Consider the following 26,233-nt stretch of genomic DNA (forward strand, 5'->3'; position numbering starts at 1 on the left):
TGCTAAACAGCCATAAGACCATAATGCTGCTAAACAGCCATAATGCTGCTAAACAGCCATAATGCTGCTAAACAGCCATAATGCTAGAGCCATAATGCTGCTAAACAGCCATAAGACCATAATACTGCTAAACAGCCATAATGCTGCTAAACAGCCATAATGCTGCTAAACAGCCATAATGCTGCTAAACAGCCATAAGACCATAATAAACAGCCATAATGCTGCTAAACAGCCATAATTAGACCATAATGCTGCTAAACAGCCATAAGACCATGCTCCATAAACAGCCATAATGCTGCTAAACAGCCATAGAATGCTGCTAAACAGCCATAAGAATGCTGCTAAACAGCCATAAGACCATAACTGCCAAAGACCATAATGCTGCTAAACAGCCAGACCATAATGCTAAAAGCCAGACCATAATGCTGCTAAACAGCCATAAGACCATAATGCTGCTAAACAGCCATAATGCTGCTAAAACAGCCATAATGCTGCTAAACAGCCATAATGCTGCTAAACAGCCATAATGCTGCTAAACAGCCATAATGCTACTAAACAGCCATAATGCTGCTAAACAGCCATAATGCTGCTAAACAGCCATAATGCTGCTAAAACCATAATGCTGTTAAACAGCCATAATGCTGCTAAAGACCATAATGCTGCTAAACCATAATGCCTAAATAATGCTGCTAAACAGCCATAATGCTGCTAAACAGCCGTAATGCTGCTAAACAGCCATAATGCTGCTAAACAGCCATAAGACCATAATGCTGCTAAACACCAATAATGCTGCTAAACAGCCATAATGCTGCTAAACAGCCATAATGCTGCTAAACACCCGTAATACTGCTAAACATCCATAAGACCATAATGCTGCTAAACAGCCATAAGACCATAATGCTGCTAAACAGCCATAATGCTGCTAAACAGCCATAATGCTGCTAAACAGCCAACTAGTAACCAGAAGGTTGCAAGTTCAAACCCTCGAGCGGACAAGGAACAAATCTGTCGTTCTGCCCTTGAACAGGCAGTTAACCCACTGTTCCTAGGCCGTCATTGAAAATAAGAATTTGTTCTTAACTGATTTGCCTAGTTAAATAAAGGTCAAATAAAGGTTAAATAAAGGTTAAATAAAGGTCAAATAAAATGCATACACTATACTTATTCACATACACTAGAAATACCAACATAACAGACACACACACACACATTCACATACACTACAAATACCAACATAACAGATACACACACACACACATTCACATACACTACAAATACCAACATAACAGACACACACACACATTCAAATCAAATCAAATCAAATCAAATGTATTTATATAGCTCTTCGTACATCAGCTGATATCTCAAAGTGCTGTACAGAAACCCAGCCTAAAACCCCAAACAGCAAGCAATGCAGGTGTAGAAGCACGGTGGCTAGGAGAAACTAAACAACCTAGGAAGAAACCTAGAGAGGAACCAGGCTATGTGGGGTGGCTCTTCTGGTTGTGCCGGGTGGAGATTATAACAGAACATGGCCAAGATGTTCAAATGTTCATAAATGACCAGCATGGTCGAATAATAATAAGGCAGAACAGTTGAAACTGGAGCAGCAGCACGGCCAGGTGGACTGAGGACAGCAAGAAGTCATCATTTCAGGTAGTCCTGGGGCATGGTCCTAGGGCTCAGGTCCTCCGAGAGAAAGAAAGAAAGAAAGAGAGAAGGAGAGAATTAGAGAACGCACACTTAGATTCACACAGGACACCGAATAGGACAGGAGAAGTACACCAGATATAACAAACTGACCCTAGCCCCCCGACACATAAACTACTGCAGCATAAATACTGGAGGCTGAGACAGGAGGGGTCAGGAGACACTGTGGACCCATCCGAGGACACCCCCGGACAGGACCAAACAGGAAGGATATAACCCCCGAGGATACATGCACTACACATGCACAAATACCAACATAACAAACACACACATTCACATACACTACACATGCACAAATACCAACATAACAGACACACACATTCACATACACTACACATGCACAAATACCAACATAACAGACACACACATTCACATACACTACACATGCACAAATACCAACATAACAAACAAACACATTCACATACACTACACATGCACATATACCAACATAACAGACAAACACATTCACATACACTACACATGCACAAATACCAACATAACAAACACACACATTCACATACACTACACATGCACAAATACCAACATAACAAACACACACATTCACATACACTACACATGCACAAATACCAACATAACAGACACACACATTCACATACACTACACATGCACAAATACCAACATAACAAACACACACATTCACATACACTACACATGCACAAATACCAACATAACAAACACACACATTCACATACACTACACATGCACAAATACCAACATAACAGACACACACATTCACATACACTACACATGCACAAATACCAACATAACAGACACACACACAAATACCAACATAACAAACACACACATTCACATACACTACACATGCACAAATACCAACATAACAAACACACACATTCACATACACTACACATGCACAAATAACGTAACAAACACAAATTCACATGCACTACACATGCACAAATACCAACATAACAAACACACACATTCACATACACTACACATGCACAAATACCAACATAACAAACACACACATTCACATGCACTACACATGCACAAATACCAACATAACAGACACACACATTCACATGCACTACACATGCACAAATACCAACATAACAGACACACACATTTGTGTTATTAACCTTGCGGGGACCAAACAATTAAAAACAAATTTAATCCTATTTTCCTTTACTCCTAACCCTAACCCTAACCGTAACCCTAACTCTTAGCCTAAACCTAACCCCTTACTCCTAACCCTAACCGTAACCCTAACCCTAACTCTTAGCCTAAACCTAACCCCTTACCCCTAACCCTAACCGTAACCCCAACCCTAACTCTTAGCCTAAACCTAACCCCTTACCCCTAACCCTAACGTAACCCCAACCCTAACTCTTAGCCTAAACCTAACCCTTTACTCCTAACCCTAACCGTAACCCCAACCCTAACTCTTAGCCTAAACCTAACCCCTTACCCCTAACCCTAACCGTAACCCCAGCACTAACTCTTAGCCTAAACCTAACCCCTTACCCCTAACCCTAACCCTAACCATAACCCTAACCCTAACTCTTAGCCTAAACCTAACCCCTTACTCCTAACCCTAACCGTAACCCTAACCCTAACTCTTAGCCTAAACCTAACCCCTTACCCCTAAGCCTAACCGTAACCCCAACCCTAACTCTTAGCCTAAACCTAACCCCTTACCCCTAACCCTAACCGTAACCCCAACCCTAACTCTTAGCCTAAACCTAACCCCTTACCCCTAACCCTAACGTAACCCCAACCCTAACTCTTAGCCTAAACCTAACCCCTTACTCCTAACCCTAACCGTAACCCCAACCCTAACTCTTAGCCTAAACCTAACCCCTTACCCCTAACCCTAACCGTAACCCCAACACTAACTCTTAGCCTAAACCTAACCCCTTACCCCTAACCCTAACCCTAACCATAACCCTAACCCTAACTCTTAGCCTAAACCTAACCCCTTACCCCTAAGCCTAACCGTAACCCCAACCCTAACTCTTAGCCTAAACCTAACCCCTTACCCCTAACCCTAACCGTAACCCCAACCCTAACTCTTAGCCTAAACCTACCCTTACCCCTAACCCTAACGTAACCCCAACCCTAACTCTTAGCCTAAACCTAACCCCTTACTCCTAACCCTAACCGTAACCCCAACCCTAACTCTTAGCCTAAACCTAACCCCTTACCCCTAACCCTAACCGTAACCCCAACACTAACTCTTAGCCTAAACCTAACCCCTTACCCTAACCCTAACCCTAACCATAACCCTAACCCTAACTCTTAGCCTAAACCTAACCCCTTACTCCTAACCCTAACCGTAACCCTAACCCCTAACTCTTAGCCTAAACCTAACCCCTTACCCCTAAGCCTAACCGTAACCCCAACCCTAACTCTTAGCCTAAACCTAACCCCTTACCCTAACCCTAACCGTAACCCCAACCCTAACTCTTAGCCTAAACCTAACCCCTTACCCCTAACCCTAACGTAACCCCAACCCTAACTCTTAGCCTAAACCTAACCCCTTACTCCTAACCCTAACCGTAACCCCAACCCTAACTCTTAGCCTAAACCTAACCCCTTACCCCTAACCCTAACCGTAACCCCAACACTAACTCTTAGCCTAAACCTAACCCCTTACCCCTAACCCTAACCCTAACCATAACCCTAACCCTAACTCTTAGCCTAAACCTAACCCCTTACCCCTAAGCCTAACCGTAACCCCAACCCTAACTCTTAGCCTAAACCTAACCCCTTACCCCTAACCCTAACCGTAACCCCAACCCTAACTCTTAGCCTAAACCTAACCCCTTACCCCTAACCCTAACGTAACCCCAACCCTAACTCTTAGCCTAAACCTAACCCCTTACTCCTAACCCTAACCGTAACCCCAACCCTAACTCTTAGCCTAAACCTAACCCCTTACCCCTAACCCTAACCGTAACCCCAACACTAACTCTTAGCCTAAACCTAACCCCTTACCCCTAACCCTAACCCTAACCCTAACCCTAACTCTTAGCCTAAACCTAACCCCTTACTCCTAACCCTAACCGTAACCCTAACCCTAACTCTTAGCCTAAACCTAACCCCTTACCCCTAAGCCTAACCGTAACCCCAACCCTAACTCTTAGCCTAAACCTAACCCCTTACCCCTAACCCTAACCGTAACCCCAACCCTAACTCTTAGCCTAAACCTAACCCCTTACCCCTAACCCTAACCGTAACCCCAACCCTAACTCTTAGCCTAAACCTAACCCCTTACCCCTAACCTAACCGTAACCCCAACCCTAACTCTTAGCCTAAACCTAACCCCTTACTCCTAACCCTAACCGTAACCCCAACCCTAACTCTTAGCCTAAACCTAACCCCTACCCCTAACCCTAACCTGTAACCCCAACCCTAACTCTTAGCCTAAACCTAACCCTTTACCCCTTACCCTAACCCTAACCGTAACCCCAACCCTAACTCTTAGCCTAAACCTAACCCCTTACCCTAACCCTAACCCTAACCATAACCCCAACCCTAACTCTTAGCCTAAACCTAACCCTTTACTCCTAACCCTAACCAGTAACCCCAACCCTAACTCTTAGCCTAAACCTAACCCCTTAACGTAACCCCAACCCTAACTCTTAGCCTACCCCTTACTCCTAACCCCAACCCCAACCCTAACTCTTAGCCTAAACCTAACCCTTACTCCTAACCCCCGTAACCCCAACCCTAACTCTTAGCCTAAACCCTAACCCCTTACCCCTAACCCTAACTCTTAGCCTAAACCTAAGCCCTTACCCCTAACCCTAACCGTAACCCTAACCCTAACTCTTAGCCTAAACCTAACCCCTTACCCTAACCCTAACCGTAACCCCAACCCTAACTCTTAGCCTAAACCTAACCCCTTACCCCTAACCTAACCCTAACCCCAAACCCTAACTCTTAGCCTAAACCTAACCCTTTACTCCTAACCCTAACCGTAACCCCAACCCTAACTCTTAGCCTAAACCTAACCCCTTACCCCTAACACTAACCGTAACCCCAACCCTAACTCTTAGCCTAAACCTAACCCCTTACCCCTAACACTAACCGAAACCCCAACCCTAACTCTTAGCCTAAACCTAACCCCTTACTCCTAACCCTAACCGTAACACCAACCCTAACTCTTAGCCTAAACCTAACCCCTTACTCCTAACCCTAACCGTAACCCCAACCATAACTCTTAGCCTAAACCTAACCCCTTACCCCTAACCCTAACCGTAACCCCAACCCTAACTCTTAGCCTAAACCTAACCCCTTACCCCTAACCGTAACCCTAACCCTTAGCCTAAACCTAACCCTTTACTCCTAACCCTAACCGTAACCCCAACCCTAACTCTTAGCCTAAACCTAACCCTTACCCCTAACCGTAACCCCAACCCTAACTCTTAGCCTAAACCTAACCCCTTACCCCTAACCCTAACCGTAACCCTAACCCTAACTCTTAGCCTAAACCTAACCCCTTACCCTAACCCTAACCGTAACCCCAACCCTAACTCTTAGCCTAAACCTAACCCCTTACCCCTAACACTAACCGAAACCCCAACCCTAACTCTTAGCCTAAACCTAACCCCTTACTCCTAACCCTAACCGTAACACCAACCCTAACTCTTAGCCTAAACCTAACCCCTTACTCCTAACCCTAACCGTAACCCCAACCATAACTCTTAGCCTAAACCTAACCCCTTACCCCTAATCCTAACCGTAACCCCAACCCTAACTCTTAGCCTAAACCTAACCCCTTACCCCCCTAACCCTAACCCTTAGCCTAAACCTAACCCTTTACTCCTAACCCTAACCGTAACCCCAACCCTAACTCTTAGCCTAAACCTAACCGCTTACCCTAACCGTAACCCCAACCCTAACTCTTAGCCTAAACCTAACCCCTTACCCCTAACCCTAACCGTAACCCTAACCCTAACTCTTAGCCTAAACCTAACCCCTTACCCCTAACCCTAACCATAACCCCAACCCTAACTCTTAGCCTAAACCTAACCACTTACCCCTAACCCTAACCGTAACCCCAACCCTAACTCTTAGCCTAAACCTAACCCCTTACCCCTAACCCTAACCGTAACCCCAACCCTAACTCTTAGCCTAAACCTAACCCCTTACTCCTAACCCTAACCGTAACCCCAACCCTAACTCTTAGCCTAAACCTAACCCCTTACTCCTAACCCTAACCGTAACCCCAACCCTAACTCTTAGCCTAAACCTAACCCCTTACCCTAACCCTAACCGTAACCCTAACCCTAACTCTTAGCCTAAACCTAACCCCTTACCCCTAACCGTAACCCTAACCCTAACTCTTAGCCTAAACCTAACCCCTTACCCCTAACCCTAACCATAACCCCAACCCTAACTCTTAGCCTAAACCTAACCCTTTACTCCTAACCCTAACCGTAACCCCAACCCTAACTCTTAGCCTAAACCTAACCCCTTACTCCTAACCCTATCCGTAACCCCAACCCTAACTCTTAGCCTAAACCTAACCCCTTACCCCTAACCCTAACTCTTAGCCTAAACCTAAGCCCTTACCCCTAACCCTAACCGTAACCCTAACCCCTTACCCCTAACTGTAACCCTAACCCAAACCCTAACTCTTAGCCTAAACCTAACCCTTTACTCCTAACCCTAACCGTAACCCCAACCCTAACTCTTAGCCTAAACCTAACCCCTTACCCCTAACACTAACCGTAACCCCAACCCTAACTCTTAGCCTAAACCTAACCCCTTACCCCTAACACTAACCGAAACCCCAACCCTAACTCTTAGCCTAAACCTAACCCCTTACTCCTAACCCTAACCGTAACACCAACCCTAACTCTTAGCCTAAACCTAACCCCTTACTCCTAACCCTAACCGTAACCCCAACCATAACTCTTAGCCTAAACCTAACCCCTTACCCCTAATCCTAACCGTAACCCCAACCCTAACTCTTAGCCTAAACCTAACCCCTTACCCCTAACCGTAACCCTAACCCTTAGCCTAAACCTAACCCTTTACTCCTAACCCTAACCGTAACCCCAACCCTAACTCTTAGCCTAAACCTAACCGCTTACCCCTAACCGTAACCCCAACCCTAACTCTTAGCCTAAACCTAACCCCTTACCCCTAACCCTAACCGTAACCCTAACCCTAACTCTTAGCCTAAACCTAACCCCTTACCCCTAACCCTAACCGTAACCCCAACCCTAACTCTTAGCCTAAACCTAACCCCTTACCCCTAACACTAACCGAAACCCCAACCCTAACTCTTAGCCTAAACCTAACCCCTTACTCCTAACCCTAACCGTAACACCAACCCTAACTCTTAGCCTAAACCTAACCCCTTACTCCTAACCCTAACCGTAACCCCAACCATAACTCTTAGCCTAAACCTAACCCCTTACCCCTAATCCTAACCGTAACCCCAACCCTAACTCTTAGCCTAAACCTAACCCCTTACCCCTAACCGTAACCCTAACCCTTAGCCTAAACCTAACCCTTTACTCCTAACCCTAACCGTAACCCCAACCCTAACTCTTAGCCTAAACCTAACCGCTTACCCCTAACCGTAACCCCAACCCTAACTCTTAGCCTAAACCTAACCCCTTACCCCTAACCCTAACCGTAACCCCTAACCCTAACTCTTAGCCTAAACCTAACCCCTTACCCCTAACCTAACCATAACCCCAACCCTAACTCTTAGCCTAAACCTAACCCCTTACCCCTAACCGTAACCCCAACCCTAACTCTTAGCCTAAACCTAACCCCTTACTCCTAACCCTAACCGTAACCCCAACCCTAACTCTTAGCCTAAACCTAACCCCTTACTCCTAACCCTATCCGTAACCCCAACCCTAACTCTTAGCCTAAACCTAACCCCTTACCCCTAACCCTAACTCTTAGCCTAAACCTAACCCCTTACCCCTAACCCTAACCGTAACCCTAACCCTAACTCTTAGCCTAAACCTAACCCCTTACCCCTAACCGTAACCCTAACCCTAACTCTTAGCCTAAACCTAACCCCTTACCCCTAACCCTAACCCTAACCCCAACCCTAACTCTTAGCCTAAACCTAACCCTTTACTCCTAACCCTAACCGTAACCCCAACCCTAACTCTTAGCCTAAACCTAACCCTTTACCCCTAACCGTAACCCCAACCCTAACTCTTAGCCTAAACCTAACCCCTAACCCTAACCGTAACCCCAACCCTAACTCTTAGCCTAAACCTAACCCCTTACCCCTTACCCCTAACCATAACCCTAACCCTTAGCCTAAACCTAACCCCTTACCCCTAACCCTAACTGTAACCCCAACCCTAACTCTTAGCCTAAACCTAACCCTTTACTCCTAACCCTAACCGTAACCCCAACCCTAACTCTTAGCCTAAACCTAACCGCTCACCCTAACCGTAACCCCAACCCTAACTCTTAGCCTAAACCTAACCCCTTACCCCTAACCCTAACCGTAACCCCAACCCTAACTCTTAGCCTAAACCTAACCCCTTACTCCTAACCCTAACCGTAACCCCAACCCTAACTCTTAGCCTAAACCTAACCCCTTACCCCTAACCCTAACCGTAACCCCAACCCTAACTCTTAGCCTAAACCTAACCCCTTACCCCTAACCCTAACCGTAACCCCAACCCTAACTCTTAGCCTAAACCTAACCCCTTACCCTAACCCGAACCGTAAGCCTAACCCTAACTCTTAGCCTAAACCTAACCCCTTACCCCTAACCGTAACCCTAACCCTAACTCTTAGCCTAAACCTAACCCCTTACCCCTAACCCTAACCGTAACCCCAACCCTAACTCTTAGCCTAAACCTAACCCTTTACTCCTACCCCTAACCGTAACCCCAACCCTAACTCTTAGCCTAAACCTAACCCCTTACCCTAACCGTAACCCCAACCCTAACTCTTAGCCTAAACCTAACCCCTTACCCTTAACACTAACCGTAACCCCAACCCTAACTCTTAGCCTAAACATAACCCCTTACCCCTAACACTAACCGTAACCCCAACCCTAACTCTTAGCCTAAACCTAACCCCTTACCCCTAACCCTAACCGTAAACCTAACCCTAACTCTTAGCCTAAACCTAACCCCTTACCCTAACACTAACCGTAACCCCAACCCTAACTCTTAGCCTAAACCTAACCCCTTACCCTAACACTAACCGAAACCCCAACCCTAACTCTTAGCCTAAACCTAACCCCTTACTCCTAACCCTAACCGTAACACCAACCCTAACTCTTAGCCTAAACCTAACCCCTTACTCCTAACCCTAACCGTAACCCCAACCATAACTCTTAGCCTAAACCTAACCCCTTACCCCTAATCCTAACCGTAACCCCAACCCTAACTCTTAGCCTAAACCTAACCCCTTACCCCTAACCGTAACCCTAACCCTTAGCCTAAACCTAACCCTTTACTCCTAACCCTAACCGTAACCCCAACCCTAACTCTTAGCCTAAACCTAACCGCTTACCCCTAACCGTAACCCCAACCCTAACTCTTAGCCTAAACCTAACCCCTTACCCCTAACCCTAACCGTAACCCTAACCCTAACTCTTAGCCTAAACCTAACCCCTTACCCCTAACCCTAACCGTAACCCCAACCCTAACTCTTAGCCTAAACCTAACCCCTTACCCCTAACACTAACCGAAACCCCAACCCTAACTCTTAGCCTAAACCTAACCCCTTACTCCTAACCCTAACCGTAACACCAACCCTAACTCTTAGCCTAAACCTAACCCCTTACTCCTAACCCTAACCGTAACCCCAACCATAACTCTTAGCCTAAACCTAACCCCTTACCCCTAATCCTAACCGTAACCCCAACCCTAACTCTTAGCCTAAACCTAACCCCTTACCCCTAACCGTAACCCTAACCCTTAGCCTAAACCTAACCCTTTACTCCTAACCCTAACCGTAACCCCAACCCTAACTCTTAGCCTAAACCTAACCGCTTACCCCTAACCGTAACCCCAACCCTAACTCTTAGCCTAAACCTAACCCCTTACCCCTAACCCTAACCGTAACCCTAACCCTAACTCTTAGCCTAAACCTAACCCCTTACCCCTAACCCTAACCATAACCCCAACCCTAACTCTTAGCCTAAACCTAACCACTTACCCCTAACCCTAACCGTAACCCCAACCCTAACTCTTAGCCTAAACCTAACCCCTTACCCCTAACCCTAACCGTAACCCCAACCCTAACTCTTAGCCTAAACCTAACCCCTTACTCCTAACCCTAACCGTAACCCCAACCCTAACTCTTAGCCTAAACCTAACCCCTTACCCCTAACCCTAACCGTAACCCCAACCCTAACTCTTAGCCTAAACCTAACCCCTTACCCCTAACCCTAACCGTAACCCTAACCCTAACTCTTAGCCTAAACCTAACCCCTTACCCCTAACCGTAACCCTAACCCTAACTCTTAGCCTAAACCTAACCCCTTACCCCTAACCCTAACCATAACCCCAACCCTAACTCTTAGCCTAAACCTAACCCTTTACTCCTAACCCTAACCGTAACCCCAACCCTAACTCTTAGCCTAAACCTAACCCTTTACCCCTAACCGTAACCCCAACCCTAACTCTTAGCCTAAACCTAACCCCTAACCCTAACCGTAACCCCAACCCTAACTCTTAGCCTAAACCTAACCCCTTACCCCTTACCCCTAACCATAACCCTAACCCTTAGCCTAAACCTAACCCCTTACCCCTAACCCTAACTGTAACCCCAACCCTAACTCTTAGCCTAAACCTAACCCTTTACTCCTAACCCTAACCGTAACCCCAACCCTAACTCTTAGCCTAAACCTAACCGCTCACCCCTAACCGTAACCCCAACCCTAACTCTTAGCCTAAACCTAACCCCTTACCCCTAACCCTAACCGTAACCCCAACCCTAACTCTTAGCCTAAACCTAACCCCTTACTCCTAACCCTAACCGTAACCCCAACCCTAACTCTTAGCCTAAACCTAACCCCTTACCCCTAACCCTAACCGTAACCCCAACCCTAACTCTTAGCCTAAACCTAACCCCTAACCCTAACCGTAACCCCAACCCTAACTCTTAGCCTAAACCTAACCCCTTACCCCTAACCCGAACCGTAAGCCTAACCCTAACTCTTAGCCTAAACCTAACCCCTTACCCCTAACCGTAACCCTAACCCTAACTCTTAGCCTAAACCTAACCCCTTACCCCTAACCCTAACCGTAACCCCAACCCTAACTCTTAGCCTAAACCTAACCCTTTACTCCTACCCCTAACCGTAACCCCAACCCTAACTCTTAGCCTAAACCTAACCCCTTACCCCTAACCGTAACCCCAACCCTAACTCTTAGCCTAAACCTAACCCCTTACCCTTAACACTAACCGTAACCCCAACCCTAACTCTTAGCCTAAACATAACCCCTTACCCCTAACACTAACCGTAACCCCAACCCTAACTCTTAGCCTAAACCTAACCCCTTACCCCTAACCCTAACCGTAAACCTAACCCTAACTCTTAGCCTAAACCTAACCCCTTACCCCTAACCCTAACCGTAACCCCAACCCTAACTCTTAGCCTAAACCTAACCCCTTACCCCTAACTGTAACCCTAACCCAAACCCTAACTCTTAGCTTAAACCTAACCCCTTACCCCTAACCCTAACCGTAACCCCAACCCTAACTCTTAGCCTAAACCTAACCCCTTACCCCTAACTGTAACCCTAACCCAAACCCTAACTCTTAGCCTAAACCAAACCCCTAACCCCTAACCTTAATTGGAACTAACCCTAACCCCTAAAACACCATTTTTCCCAGCAGCCAATTGTCAGAATGTTCCTTATTTTCCTATCCTTGTGAGGACTTCTGGTCTTCTGGTCCCCACAAGGATAGTAAAACCAAAAACACACTCACACTTACAACATGCTGCTGAGCTCTTTATTATGTAACCTGATGCCTAGTCACTTTACCCTGCCTTCAAGCACATATCTACATAGTACCCCTTCACATTTATCTGGTACTGGTACTTCCTGTATATAGCTCCACATTGATCTGGTACTTCCTGTATATAGCTCCACATTCATTTGGTACTGGTACTTCCTGTATATAGCTCCACTTTCATCTGGTAGTGGTACTTCCTGTATATAGCTCCACATTGATCTGGTACTCCCTGTATATAGCTCCACATTGATTTGGTACTGGTACTTCCTGTATATAGCTCCACATTGATCTGGTACTTCCTGTATATAGCTCCACATTGATCTGGTACTTCCTGTATATAGCTCCACATTGATCTGGTACTTCCTGTATATAGCTCCACATTGATCTGTTACTGGTACTTCCTGTATATAGCTCCACATTGATCTGTTACTTCCTGTATATAGCTCCACATTGATCTGTTACTGGTACTTCCTGTATATAGCTACACATTGATCTGGTACTTCCTGTATATAGCTACACATTGATCTGGTACTTCCTGTATATAGCTCCACATTGATCTGGTACTTCCTGTATATAGCTCCACATTGATCTGGTACTTCCTGTATATAGCTCCACATTGATCTGGTACTTCCTGTATATAGCTCCACATTGATCTGGTACTTCCTGTATATAGCTCCACATTGATCTGGTACTTCCTGTATATAGCTCCACATTGATCTAGTACTGGTACTTCCTGTATATAGCTCCACATTGATCTGGTACTGGTACTTCCTGTATATAGCTCCACATTGATCTGGTACTTCCTGTATATAGCTCCACATTGATCTGGTGCTCCCTGTATATAGCTCCACATTGATCTGGTACTGGTACTTCCTGTATATAGCTCCACATTGATCTGGTACTTCCTGTATATAGCTCCACATTGATCTGGTACTTCCTGTATATAGCTCCACATTGATCTGGTACTGGTACTTCCTGTATATAGCTCCACATTGATCTGGTACTTCCTGTATATAGCTCCACATTGATCTGGTACTCCCTGTATATAGCTCCACATTGATCTGGTACTTCCTGTATATAGCTCCACATTGATCTGGTACTTCCTGTATATAGCTCCACATTGATCTGGTACTCCCTGTATATAGCTCCACATTGATCTGGTACTTCCTGTATATAGCTCCACACTGATCTAGTACTGGTACTCCCTGTATATAGCTCCACATTGATCTGGTACTTCCTGTATATAGCTCCACATTGATCTGGTACTTCCTGTATATAGCTCCACATTGATCTGGTACTTCCTGTATATAACTCCACATTGATCTGGTACTTCCTGTATATAGCTCCACATTGATCTGGTACTTCCTGTATATATCTCCACATTGATCTGGTACTTCCTGTATATAACTCCACATTGATCTGGTACTTCCTGTATATAACTCCACATTGATCTGGTACTTCCTGTATATAGCTCCACATTGATCTGGTACTTCCTGTATATAGCTCCACATTGATCTGGTACTTCCTGTATATAGCTCCACATTGATCTGGTACTTCCTGTATATAGCTCCACATTGATCTGGTACTTCCTGTATATAGCTCCACATTGATCTGGTACTTCCTGTATATAGCTGAATTCTTCTGTATGTTATTCGTATTGTGTTACTATCTATGTATTGTAATATGTTTTACTCTGCATCGTCAGGAAGCGCTCATAAGCACGGTAAAGTGAGCCTTATTTCTTTGTGCTTTGATTTGAAATCCTTGAATTTCTTTGGTGCATCATCCTCCCCATAGCAAGCAATGTAAACCCAATGCAATCCAACCTCCTGGCCTCCAGAGCTTCTGCTGTAAGGGTTGCAGGTAACTGAACAGCTTGTTTTTTAACAATATATTTTTGAAAGAGTAAAATGTACACACATACACTTCACTTTTATGAGCATTTTAAACATAATATTATACATCATACTTTTAGTAAACATAATCCACAGGAGGAGAGGAGAGGAGAGAAGAGGAGAGGAGAGAACGGAGGAGAGAAAGGGAAAGGAGAGGAGAGGAGAGGAGAGGAGAGGAGAGGAGAGGAGAGGAGAGGAGAGGAGAGGAGAGGAGAGGAAAGGGAGAGGAGAGGGAGAGGAGAGGGAGAGGAGAGGGAGAGGGAGAGGAGAGGAGAGGAGAGGAGAGGAGAGGAGAGGAGAGGAGAGGAGAGGAGAGGAGAGGACGGAGGAGAGAAAGGGAAAGGAGGGGAGGAACCATGGCAGGTGGACAGCTTAGATTAGTATTCTTACTCTCTTTATTTCTCAGCATGAAATCTCAGCACAACATCCCATCACACCTCCGGGGAATGGAAAGCATGAATATATATATTTATCTCTCTCTCTCCCTCTACTTCTGTCACTTATCCTCTCACTCATCCTCCCTCTCCCTCTACTTCTCTCACTCATCCTCTCACTCATCCTCCCTCTCCCTCTACTTCTCTCACTCATCCTCTCACTCATCCTCCCTCTCTCTCTACTTCTGTCACTCATCCTCTCACTCATCCTCCCTCTCCCTCTACTTCTCTCACTCATCCTCTCACTCATCCTCCCTCTCCCTCTACTTCTCTCACTCATCCTCTCACTCATCCTCCCTCTCCCTCTACTTCTCTCACTCTCCCTCTACTTCTCTCACTCTCCCTCTCCCTCTCCCTCTCTCTCTCTCTCTATCATTCTCCCTCTTTTCTTTCCTGTACATTCTAAACATTTCTTATCATAAGTTTTAGACTGTCAAGATGGAGAGACAGTTCTGTCAAGATGGAGAGACAGTTCTGTCAAGATGGAGAGACAGTTCTGTCAAGATGGAGAGACAGTTCTGTCAAGATGGAGAGACAGTTCTGTCACTATTGTTGTTTAAGAGAGAGACACGTTGACAACAGAGACATTGGTCAGAAGCAAGCTGTTCAGTTGCATACGACATATGTTCCTAAATTGGTGTGATATCAAATTCATCAGCGACCCCCCTCATAATAACAGAACACCATTCTTACTTTATAGTGTGATTAAAAAAAAACATACATCATACAAGCAGTTTTATCATGCCGTGTGCAGCAGTAACATACTAAAGATCCTCCTCTTGGCATCTAACATGTAGCCCTTTTTTCATTTTGCCATGGGGTAGAATGTGCCAGTTGCTGTTTCAAGCTTATACTACAAGAATAATGGAGTTGATGGACTACTGTGCATCCCAGAAACCCATGTTGTGGATCAAAGGGTTAAGAACAGAACTTGTGGATTAATACATTGTATTCTATTCTATTGCTAAACTTTCCACATGGATCATTTGTTAAATCTGTTGTTGTTTAATCTGTTGTCGATATTTTGTTTAATTATTTCTCTATTTTATTGATTTGGCCCTTCAGTACCTCCACGGCCAGATCAGAGTCTCTCTGTGTTTCTGCATGGTTAAAGTGTGCAGCATTGTGTCTCTCTATATTTCACCAATTACTGGCCCTTCAGCAGAGCCACCACACCACTCAGTGAGATGAGAGGTTATTCATTTAAATGAAACACTTCCAACATTCTCTCACACAGGTAGCTCTCTATCCTTCAATCCTCAGAGTGAGAGAGAGAGAGAGAGAGAGAGAGAGAGAGAGACAAAGAAACAGAGAGCGAGAGAGAGGGAGAGATAGAGACAGAGAGAGAAAGAGAGAGGGAGAGAGCGAGAGAGAGAGAGACAGAGAGACAGAGAGTGAGAGACAGAGAGAGAGAGAGAGAGAGCGGGAGACAGAGAGAGAGAGAGAGAGCGAGAGACAGAGAGAGGTAGAGAGAGAGAGAGAGAGAGAGAGAGATGGAGAAATGGAGAGAGAGAGAGGCATAGAGAGAGAGAGGCAGAGAGAGAGAAGCAGAGAGAGAGAAAGAGAGAGAGAGAGAGAGAGAGAGGGAGAGAGAGAAAGAGAGAGAGAAAGACAGAGAGAGAGAATGTATACCCACTAGGCCGATACCCACTAATTATCAAAATCCAGAAAAGAGCTGTTAAATTCTACAACCACCTAAAAGGAAGCGATTCACAAACCTTCCATAACAAAGCCATCACCTACAGAGAGATGAACCTGGAGAAGAGTCCCCTAAGCAAGCTGGTCCTGGGGCTCTGTTCACAAACACAAACTGATCCCACAGAACCCCAGGACAACAGCACAATTAGACCCAACCAAATCATGAGAAAAGAAAAGTTAATTACCAGACACATTGGAAAGAATTAACAAAAAAACAGAGCAAACTAGAATGCTATTTGGCCCTACACAGAGAGTACACAGCGGCAGAATACTTGACCACTGTGACTGACCCAAAATTAAGGAAAGCTTTGACTATGTACAGACTCAGTGAGCATAGCCTTGCTATTGAGAAAGGCCGCCGTAGGCAGACATGGCTCTCAAGAGAAGACAGGCTATTGTCACGCCCTGGTCAAAGTATTTTGTGTTTATCTTTATGTATTTGGTCAGGCCAGGGTGTGGCATGGGGTTTTTGTAATTGTGGTGTGTTTGTCTTGGGGTTTTGGTGGTGGTATTGGGATTGTAGCTTAGTGGGTTGTCTAGCAAGGTCTATGGCTGTCTGGAGTGGTTCTCAATCAGAGGCAGGTGCTTATCGTTGTCTCTGATTGGGAACCATATTTAGGCAGCCATATTCTTTGAGTTTGTCGTGGGTGATTGTCCTTAGTGTCCTATGTGTACTCGTTGTTAGTTTGCACCAGATAGGCTGTTTCGGTTTCGTTTATTGTTTTTTGTAAGTTCGTGTTTCTTTGTTATATTAAACATGGATCGCAATCGACACGCTGCAGTTTGGTCCGACTCTCCTTCATCACCACTAGAAAACCGTTACAGAATCACCCACCACCAACGGACCAAGCAGCGTGTTAACAGGCAGGAACCACAGGAGAGGCAACAGAGGCAGCAGCAGCAGGAGCAGCAGCAGCTGCAGTGGGAGAGGCTGCACCACCTGGAGAAATGGACATGGGAGGAAGAACTGGACGGTAAAGGACCCTGGGCTCAGCCTGGAGAATATCGCCGCCCCAAGGAAGAACTGGAGGCGGCGAAAGCTGAGAGGCGCAGATATGAGGAGGCAGCACGGCGTAGCGGATGGAAGCCTGAGAATCAGCCCCAAAAATTTCTTGGGGGGGGGCTCAGGGAGAGTGTGGCAGAGTCAGGAGTCAGACCTGAGCTAACTCTCCCTGTTTATCGTGAGGAGCCAAGGAGGAGACCAGAACCAGAGACTGTGAAGGAGTTAATGGGGAAATTGGAGGAGAGAGAAATGAGGGAGTTGCTGTGTTGGTGCTTTTTGCATGGAATTCGCCCGACGGAACGTGTTGGGGATTTGATGGCACCTGGGTTAGCGCTCCATACTCGTCCTGAGGTGCGTGTTAGTCGGCTGGTGAAGTTGGTGCCAGCCTCACGCACCAGGCCTCCTGTGCACATCCCTAGCCTTGCACATCCTGTGCCAACACTGCTCTCAAGATCTCCAGTACGCCTTCACGGTCTAGCCCATCCAGTACCACCTCCACACCCCAGCCCTCCGGTAGCAGCTCCCCGCACCAGGCTTCCTGTGCGTGTCCTCGATCCAGTACCACCAGTTCCAGCACCACGCACCAGGCCTTCAGTGTGCCTCGCCTGTTCAGCGCAGCCAGCGCTTTTCTCCTCTCCTGCGCTGCTGGAGTCTCCCGCCTGTTTAACGCAGCCAGAGCCTTCCTCCTCTACAGTGCTGCCGGAGCCTCCCGCCTGTTCAGCGCAGCCAGAGCCTTTCTCCTCTACAGCGCTGCCGGAGCCTCCCGCCTGTTCAGCGCAGCCAGAGCCTTCCTCCTCTACAGCGCTGCCGGAGCCTCCCGCCTGTTTAGCGCAGCCAGAGCCTTTCTCCTCTCCTGCGCTGCCGGAGTCTCACGCCTATCTAGCGCTGTTAGAGCTTTCCTCATCTCCAGCGCTGCCGGAGTCTTCCGCCTGTTTAGCGCAGCCAGAGCCTTCCTCCGACACAGCGCTGCAGGAGTCTCCCGCCTGTTCAGCGCAGCCAGAGCTGCCAGTCTGCATGAAGCAGCCAGAGCTGTCAGTCTGCATGGAGCAGTCAGAGCTGTCAGTCTGCATGGAGCAGTCAGAGCTGTCAGTCTGCATGGAGCAGCCAGAGCTGTCAGTCTACATGAAGCAGCCCGAGCTGCCAGTCTGCATGAAGCAGCCAGTCTACATGGAGCAGCCAGAGCTGTCAGTCTACATGAAGCAGCCCGAGCTGCCAGTCTGCATGAAGCAGCCAGTCTACATGGAGCAGCCAGAGCTGTCAGTCCGCATGGAGCAGCCAGAGCTGTCAGTCCGCATGGAGCAGCCAGAGCTGTCAGTCTGCATGGAGCAGCCAGAGCTGTCAGTCCGCATGGAGCAGCCAGAGCTGTCAGTCTACATGAAGCAGCCCGAGCTGCCAGTCTGCATGAAGCAGCCAGTCTACATAGAGCAGCCAGAGCTGCCAGTCTGCATGAAGCAGCCAGAGCTGTCAGTCTGCATGGAGCAGTCAGAGCTGTCAGTCTGCATGGAGGAGCCAGAGCTGTCAGTCTACATGAAGCAGCCCGAGCTGCCAGTCTGCATGAAGCAGTCAGTCTACATGGAGCAGCCAGAGCTGTCAGTCCGCATGGAGCAGCCAGAGCTGTCAGTCTACATGAAGCAGCCCGAGCTGCCAGTCTGCATGAAGCAGCCAGTCTACATGGAGCAGCCAGAGCTGTCAGTCTGCATGAAGCAGCCAGAGCTGTCAGTCTGCATGGAGCAGCCAGTCTGCATGGAGCAGCCAGTCTGCACGGAGCTGTCAGTCTGCACGGAGCTGTCAGTCTGCACGGAGCTGCCAGTCTGTAAGGAGCTGCCAGTCTGCAAGGAGCTGCCAGTCTGCAAGGAGCTGCCAGTCAGCACGGAGCCGCCAGAGCGGTCAGTCTGTAAGAAGCCGCCAGAGCTGTCAGCCTATATGGAGCAGCTAGTGCCGCCAGTCTGCCCAGCGCCGCCAGTGCCCCCAGTCTGCCCAGCATCGCCAGTCTGCCCAGCGCCATCAGTCTGCCCAGCATCGCCAGTCTGCCCAGCATCGCCAGTCTGCCCAGCATCGCCAGTCTGCCCAGCATCGCCAGTCTGCCCAGCACCGCCAGTCTGCCCAGCGTCGTCAGTCTGCCCAGCGTCGTCAGTCTGCCCAGCACCGCCAGTCTGCCCAGCGTCGCCAGTCTGCCCAGCGTCGCCAGTCTGCCCGGCGCCGCCAGTCTGCCCGGCGCCGCCAGTCTGCCCGGCGCCGCCGGTCTGCCCAGCATCGCCAGTCTGCCAGACTCTTCCAGATCTGCCAGTCAGCCAGACTCTTCCAGATCTGCCAGTCAACCAGACTCTTCCAGATCTGCCAGTCAACCAGACTCTTCCAGATCTGCCAGTCAACCAGACTCTTCCAGATCTGCCAGTCAACCAGACTCTTCCAGATCTGCCAGTCAACCAGACTCTTCCAGATCTGCCAGTCAACCAGACTCTTCCAGATCTGCCAGTCAGCCAGGATCTGCCAGTCAGCCAGGATCTGCTGAAACCACCAGCCAGCCAGGAGCTGGTAGATCTATCTACCTGCCTGAGCTTCCTCTCACTCCTGAGCTTCCTCTCACTCCTGAGCTTCCTCTCACTCCTGAGCTTTCTCTCACTCCTGAGCTTTCTCTCACTCCTGAGCTTTCTCTCACTCCTGAGCTTTCTCTCACTCCCGAGCTTCCCCTCAGTCCCGAGCTGCCTCGGTCCCGAGCTGTCCTTCAGTCCCGATCTGTTCCTCAGTCCAGTGGGGTTCTGGGTGAGGACTACTAGGCCATGGTCGGCGGCGAGGGTGGACTATCCAGGGACGAAGGGAGAGGGGACTAAGACATTAAAGGAGTGGGGTCCACGTCCCGCGCCGGAGCCGCCACCATGGACAGACGCCCACCCGGACCCTCCCTATTGTTTTGAGGTGCGTTCGGGAGTCCGCACCTTAGGGGGTTCTGTCACGCCCTGGTCAAAGTATTTTGTGTTTATCTTTATGTATTTGGTCAGGCCAGGGTGTGGCATGGGGTTTTTGTAATTGTGGTGTGTTTGTCTTGGGGTTTTGGTGGTGGTATTGGGATTGTAGCTTAGTGGGTTGTCTAGCAAGGTCTATGGCTGTCTGGAGTGGTTCTCAATCAGAGGCAGGTGCTTATCGTTGTCTCTGATTGGGAACCATATTTAGGCAGCCATATTCTTTGAGTTTGTCGTGGGTGATTGTCCTTAGTGTCCTATGTGTACTCGTTGTTAGTTTGCACCAGATAGGCTGTTTCGGTTTCGTTTATTGTTTTTTGTAAGTTCGTGTTTCTTTGTTATATTAAACATGGATCGCAATCGACACGCTGCAGTTTGGTCCGACTCTCCTTCATCACCACTAGAAAACCGTTACAGCTATGTGCTCACTGCCCACAAAATGAGGAGGAAACTGAGCTGCACTTCCTAACCTCCTGCCCAATGTATGACCATGTTAGAGAGACATATTTCCCTCAGATTACACAGATCCACAAAGAATTCGAAAACAAATCCAATTTTGAAAAACTCCCATATCTACTGGGTGAAATTCCACAATGTGCCATCACAGCAGCAAGATTTGTGACCTGTTGCCACGAGAAAAGGGCAACCAGTGAACAACAAACACCATTGTAAATACAACCCATATCTATGCTTATTTATTTTATCTTGTGTCCTTTAACCATTTGTACATTGTTAAAACACTGTATATATATATAATATGACATTTGTAATGTCTTTACTGTTTTGAAACCTCTGTATGTGTAATGTTTACTGTTAATTTTTGTTGTTTTTCACTTTATATATTCACTTTGTATGTTGTCTACCTCATTTGCTTTGGCAATGTTAACACATGTTTCCCATGCCAATAAAGCCCTTGAATTGAATTGAATTGAATTGAGAGAGAGAGAGAAAGACAGAGAGAGAGAGAGAGAGAGAGAGAGAGCGAGAGAGAGAGAGAGTAAATCTCAGTAAGACACAAATAATGGTGTTCCATAAAAGGTCCAGTCGCCAGGACCACAAATACAAATTCCATCTAGACACCGTTGCCATAGCGCCACAGGTAACTTCCACAAAGCTGTGAACGATCTGAGTGACAAGGCAAGAAGGGCATTCTATGCCGTCAAAAGAACATAAAATTCGACATACCAATTATGATCTGGCTAAATACTTGAATCAGTTATAGAACCAATTGCCCTTTATGGTTGTGAGGTCTGGGGTCCGCTCACCAACCAAGAATTCACAAAATGGGACAAAGACCAAATTGAGACTCTGCATGCGTAATTCTGGAAAAATATCCCACTAATGATCAAAATCAGGAAAAGAGACGTTAAATTCTACAATCACCTAAAAGGAAGCGATTCCAAAACCTTCCATAACAAAGCCATCACCTACAGAGAGATTAACCTGGAGAAGAGTCCCCTAAGCAAGCTGGTCCTGGGGCTCTGTTCACAAACACAAACACACCCCACAGAGCCCCAGGACAGCAGCACAATTAGACCCAACCAAATCATGAGAAAACAAAAGTTAATTACCAGACACATTGGAAAGAATTAACAAAAAAACAGAGCAAACTAGAATGCTATTTGGCCCTAAACAGAGAGTACACAGTGGCAGAATACCTGACCACTGTGACTGACCCAAACTTAAGGAAAGCTTTAACTATGTACAAACTCAGTGAGCATAGCCAGGAGAGAGAGAGAGAGAGAGAGGCCGAGAGAGAGAGAGAGAGAGAGAGAGAGAGAGAGAGAGAGAGAGAGTCCGAGAGAGAGAGAGAGGCCGAGAGAGCGAGAGAGAGAGAGAGAGAGAGGTCGAGAGAGAAAAGAGAGAGAGAGAGAGAGAGAGAGAGAGAGAGAGAGAGGCCGAGAGAGAGAGAGAGAGGCCGAGAGAGAGAGAGAGAGAGAGAGGCCGAGAGAGAAAGAGAGAGAGCGAGAGAGAGAGAGAGAGGCCGAGAGAGAGAGAGAGAGAGAGAGGCCGAGAGAGAAAGAGAGAGAGAGAGAGAGAAAGAGAGAGAGAGAGAGAAAGAGAGAGGCCGAGAGAGAGAGAGAGAGAGAGAGAGAGAGAGAGAGAGAGAGAGAGAGAGAGATATTAGGTAAACAAATTATAACAAATATTCACAAATGATTGTGTTCGAGGTTTCTTGATAATTGTATCAAAGTAGATCATCTAACAATGGTTCTATGCATCCGTTAGGATCTCTGTCAGCTTCAGTATCATGTGCTAAATCCTACAGAAGCATGAAAGGGCATCCTGCTGAGGAAATGGTTATGGGGTAAATTGAGTCCATCGTTGAGAGCCAATGGCAAGTTGAGCAAATTGAAGTGTTTTCTTCCCAGGCAAAATGCAAGGTAGAGAATAACTTTGAGAAGCATGTGAATAACCTTTGTAGCAATTTAAAGGGAACAGTTTGGACATAATGGGGAAAAGATGAGACCAAAAGGTGTGTTATCTGAAAGGACACAACATGTAGATGCCACATAAGACCAAAACATGACAAGGATTTGAGTGAGACGAACTGGTGCTGTAGTGACAGGGTGAATCTCTGTCGGTAGTGACAGGGTGAATCTCTGTCGGTAGTGACAGGGTGAATCTCTGTCGGTAGTGACAGGGTGAATCTCTCTCAGTAGTGGCAGGGTGAATCTCTGTCGGTAGTGACAGGGTGAATCTCTCTCAGTAGTGACAGGGTGAATCTCTGTCGATAGTGACAGGGTGAATCTCTCTCAGTAGTGACAGGGTGAGTCTCTCTCGGTAGTGACAGGGTGAATCTCTCTCGGTAGTGACAGGGTGAGTCTCTCTTGGTAGTGACAGGGTGAGTCTCTCTCGGTAGTGACAGGGTGAGTCTCTCTCGGTAGTGACAGGGTGAGTCTCTCTCAGTAGTGACAGGGTGAGTCTCTCTGAGTCTCAGTAGTGACAGGGTGAGTCGGTAGTGACAGTCTCTGACTTGGTAGTGACAGGGTGAGTCTCTCTTCGGTAGTGACAGGGTGACAGGGTGAGTCAGGGTGAGTCTCTTGTAGTGAGTGACAGTGACAGTGTGAGTCTCTCTCAGTAGTGACAGGGTGAATCTCTCTCGGTAGTGACAGGGTGAGTCACTCTCTTTAGTGAGTCTCTCAGTAGTGACAGGGTGAGTCTCTCGGTAGTGACAGGGTGAGCCTTTAGTGGTGTGAGTCTCTCGGTAGTGACAGGGTGAGTCTCTCGGTAGTGACAGGGTGAGTCTCTCTTGGTAGTTACAGGGTCTTTCTCTCTCGGTAGTGACAGGGTGAGTCTGTCTATGTAGTGACAGCATGAGTCTCCCTCGGTAGTGACAGGGTGAATCTCTCGGTAGTGACAGTGTGAGTCTCTCTCAGTAGTGACAGGGTGAGTCTCTCTCAGTAGTGAGTCAGGGTGAGTCTCTCTCGGTAGTGACAGTGTGAGTCTCTCGCGTGAAGTGACAGTGTGAGTCTCTCTAGGTAGTGACAGGGTGAGTCTCTCTCAGTAAGTAGAGAAAGATAGTTAGAGAGCAACAGAGAGAGAGGTAAAGAGAGATAGAATTCAACATACCATATATATAGAGAGAGAGCGAGGGTTAGAGAGAGAGAATGAAATAGAGAGGGGTGGAGACCAACGGAAAGAGAGAGGGGTGGAGACAGACGGAGAGAAAGAGAGAGAGAGGGGTGGAGACCAACGGAAAGAGAGAGGGGTGGAGACAGACGGAAATAAAGAGAGAGAGAGGGGTGGAGACAGATGGAGAGAGAGCGAGAGGGGTGGAGACAGACGGAGAGAAAGAGAGAGAGAGGGGTGGAGACAGACGGGGAGAGAGAGAGGTGGAGACAGACGGGAGAGAGAGAGAGGAGTGGAGACAGACGGAGAGAGAGAGAGAGAGAGAGGGAGGGAGGGGTGGAGACAGACGGGAGAGAGAGAGGGGTGGAGACAGACGGAGAGAGAGAGAGAGGGGTGGAGACAGAGAGAGAGGGATGGAGATAGTGAGAGAGGGGTGGAGTCAGATGGAAAGAGAGAGAGAGAGGGGTGGAGACAGTGAGAGAGGGGTGGAGACAGTGAGAGATGGGTTGAGACAGTGAGAGAGGGGTGGAGTCAGACGGAAAGAGAGAGAGAGGGGTGGAGACAGTGAGAGAGGGCTGGAGACAGTGAGAGAGGGGTGGATTCAGACGGAAAGATAGAGAGAGGGGTGGAGACAAACACAGAGATAGAGAGAGGGGTCGAGACAGAGAGAGAGGGGTGGAGACAGACAGAGAGTGAGAGGGGTGGAGACAGATGGAGAGAGAGAGAGAGAGAGAGAGAGAGAGACAGGGGGGGGTGGAGACAGAAGGAGAGGGGTGGAGACAGACAGAGAGAGAGAGAGGGGTGGAGACAGAGAGAGAGGGGTTGAGACAGACAGAGAGAGAGAGAGAGGGGTGGAGACAGAGAGAGAGGGGTGGAGACAGAGAGAGAGGGGTGGAGACAGACAGAAAGAGAGAGAGAGGTGTGGAGACAAACAGAAAGAGAGAGAGAGGTGTGTAGACAAACGGAAAGAGAGAGAGGGGGTGGAGACAGACAGAAAGAGAGAGAGAGGGGTGGAGACAGACGAGAGAGAGAGAGAGAGGGGTGGAGACAGACAGAGAGAGAGAGGGGTGGAGACAGAGAGAGAGGGGTGGAGACAGACAGAGAGAGAGAGAGAGGTGGAGACAGACAGAGAGAGAGAGAGAGAGGTGGAGACAAAGAGAGAGGGGTGGAGTCAGACAGAAAGAGAGAGAGGTGTGGAGACAAACGGAAAGAGAGAGAGAGCGGTGGAGACAGACGGAGAGAGAGAGAGATGGGTGGAGACAGATAGAGAGAGGGGTGGAGTCAGACTGAAAGATAGAGAGAGGTGTGGAGACAGACAGAGAGAGAGGTGGAGACAGTGAGAGAGGGGTAGAGTCAGACAGAAAGAGAGAGAGAGGTGTGAAGACAGAGAGAGGGGTGGAGACAGAGAGAGAGAGGTGGAGACAGAGAGAGAGGGGTGGAGACAGAGAGAGAGGGGTGGAGTCAGACGGAAAGAGAGAGAGAGGTGTGGAGACAGAGAGAGAGGTGTGGAGACAGACGGAAAGAGAGAGAGAGGGGTGGAGACAGAGAGAGAGGGGTGGAGACAGAGAGAGAGGGGTGGAGTCAGACAGAAATAGAGAGAGAGGTGTGGAGACAGAGAGAGAGGGGTGGAGTCAGACAGAAAGAGAGAGAGACGGGTGGAGGCAGAGAGATAGGGGTGGAGACAGAGAGAGAGGTGTGGAGACAGAGAGAGAGGGGTGGAGTCAGACAGAAATAGAGAGAGAGAGGTGTGGAGACAGAGAGAGAGGGGTGGAGTCAGACGGAAAGAGAGAGAGACGGGTGGAGACAGTCAAAGAGCAGGAGAGAGGATTCATAGTGAGAGGGGGAAGAAATAGAGAGTGGAATAGACAGAGCAAGAGGGATGATTTTCCTGAGCAGCTGTCATCTCTTCATCACAGGAACAAAATCACCTTGGCCTGGCTGGCCGGCATGCAGTGGACAGGTGACAGGAAGGTGCTGCGGGAGGCTTTGGGAGGTACTGGGAGG

Source organism: Oncorhynchus tshawytscha, linkage group LG08, assembly GCF_018296145.1.
Source record: "Oncorhynchus tshawytscha isolate Ot180627B linkage group LG08, Otsh_v2.0, whole genome shotgun sequence".
NCBI classification, from domain to species: Eukaryota; Metazoa; Chordata; class Actinopteri; order Salmoniformes; family Salmonidae; genus Oncorhynchus; species Oncorhynchus tshawytscha.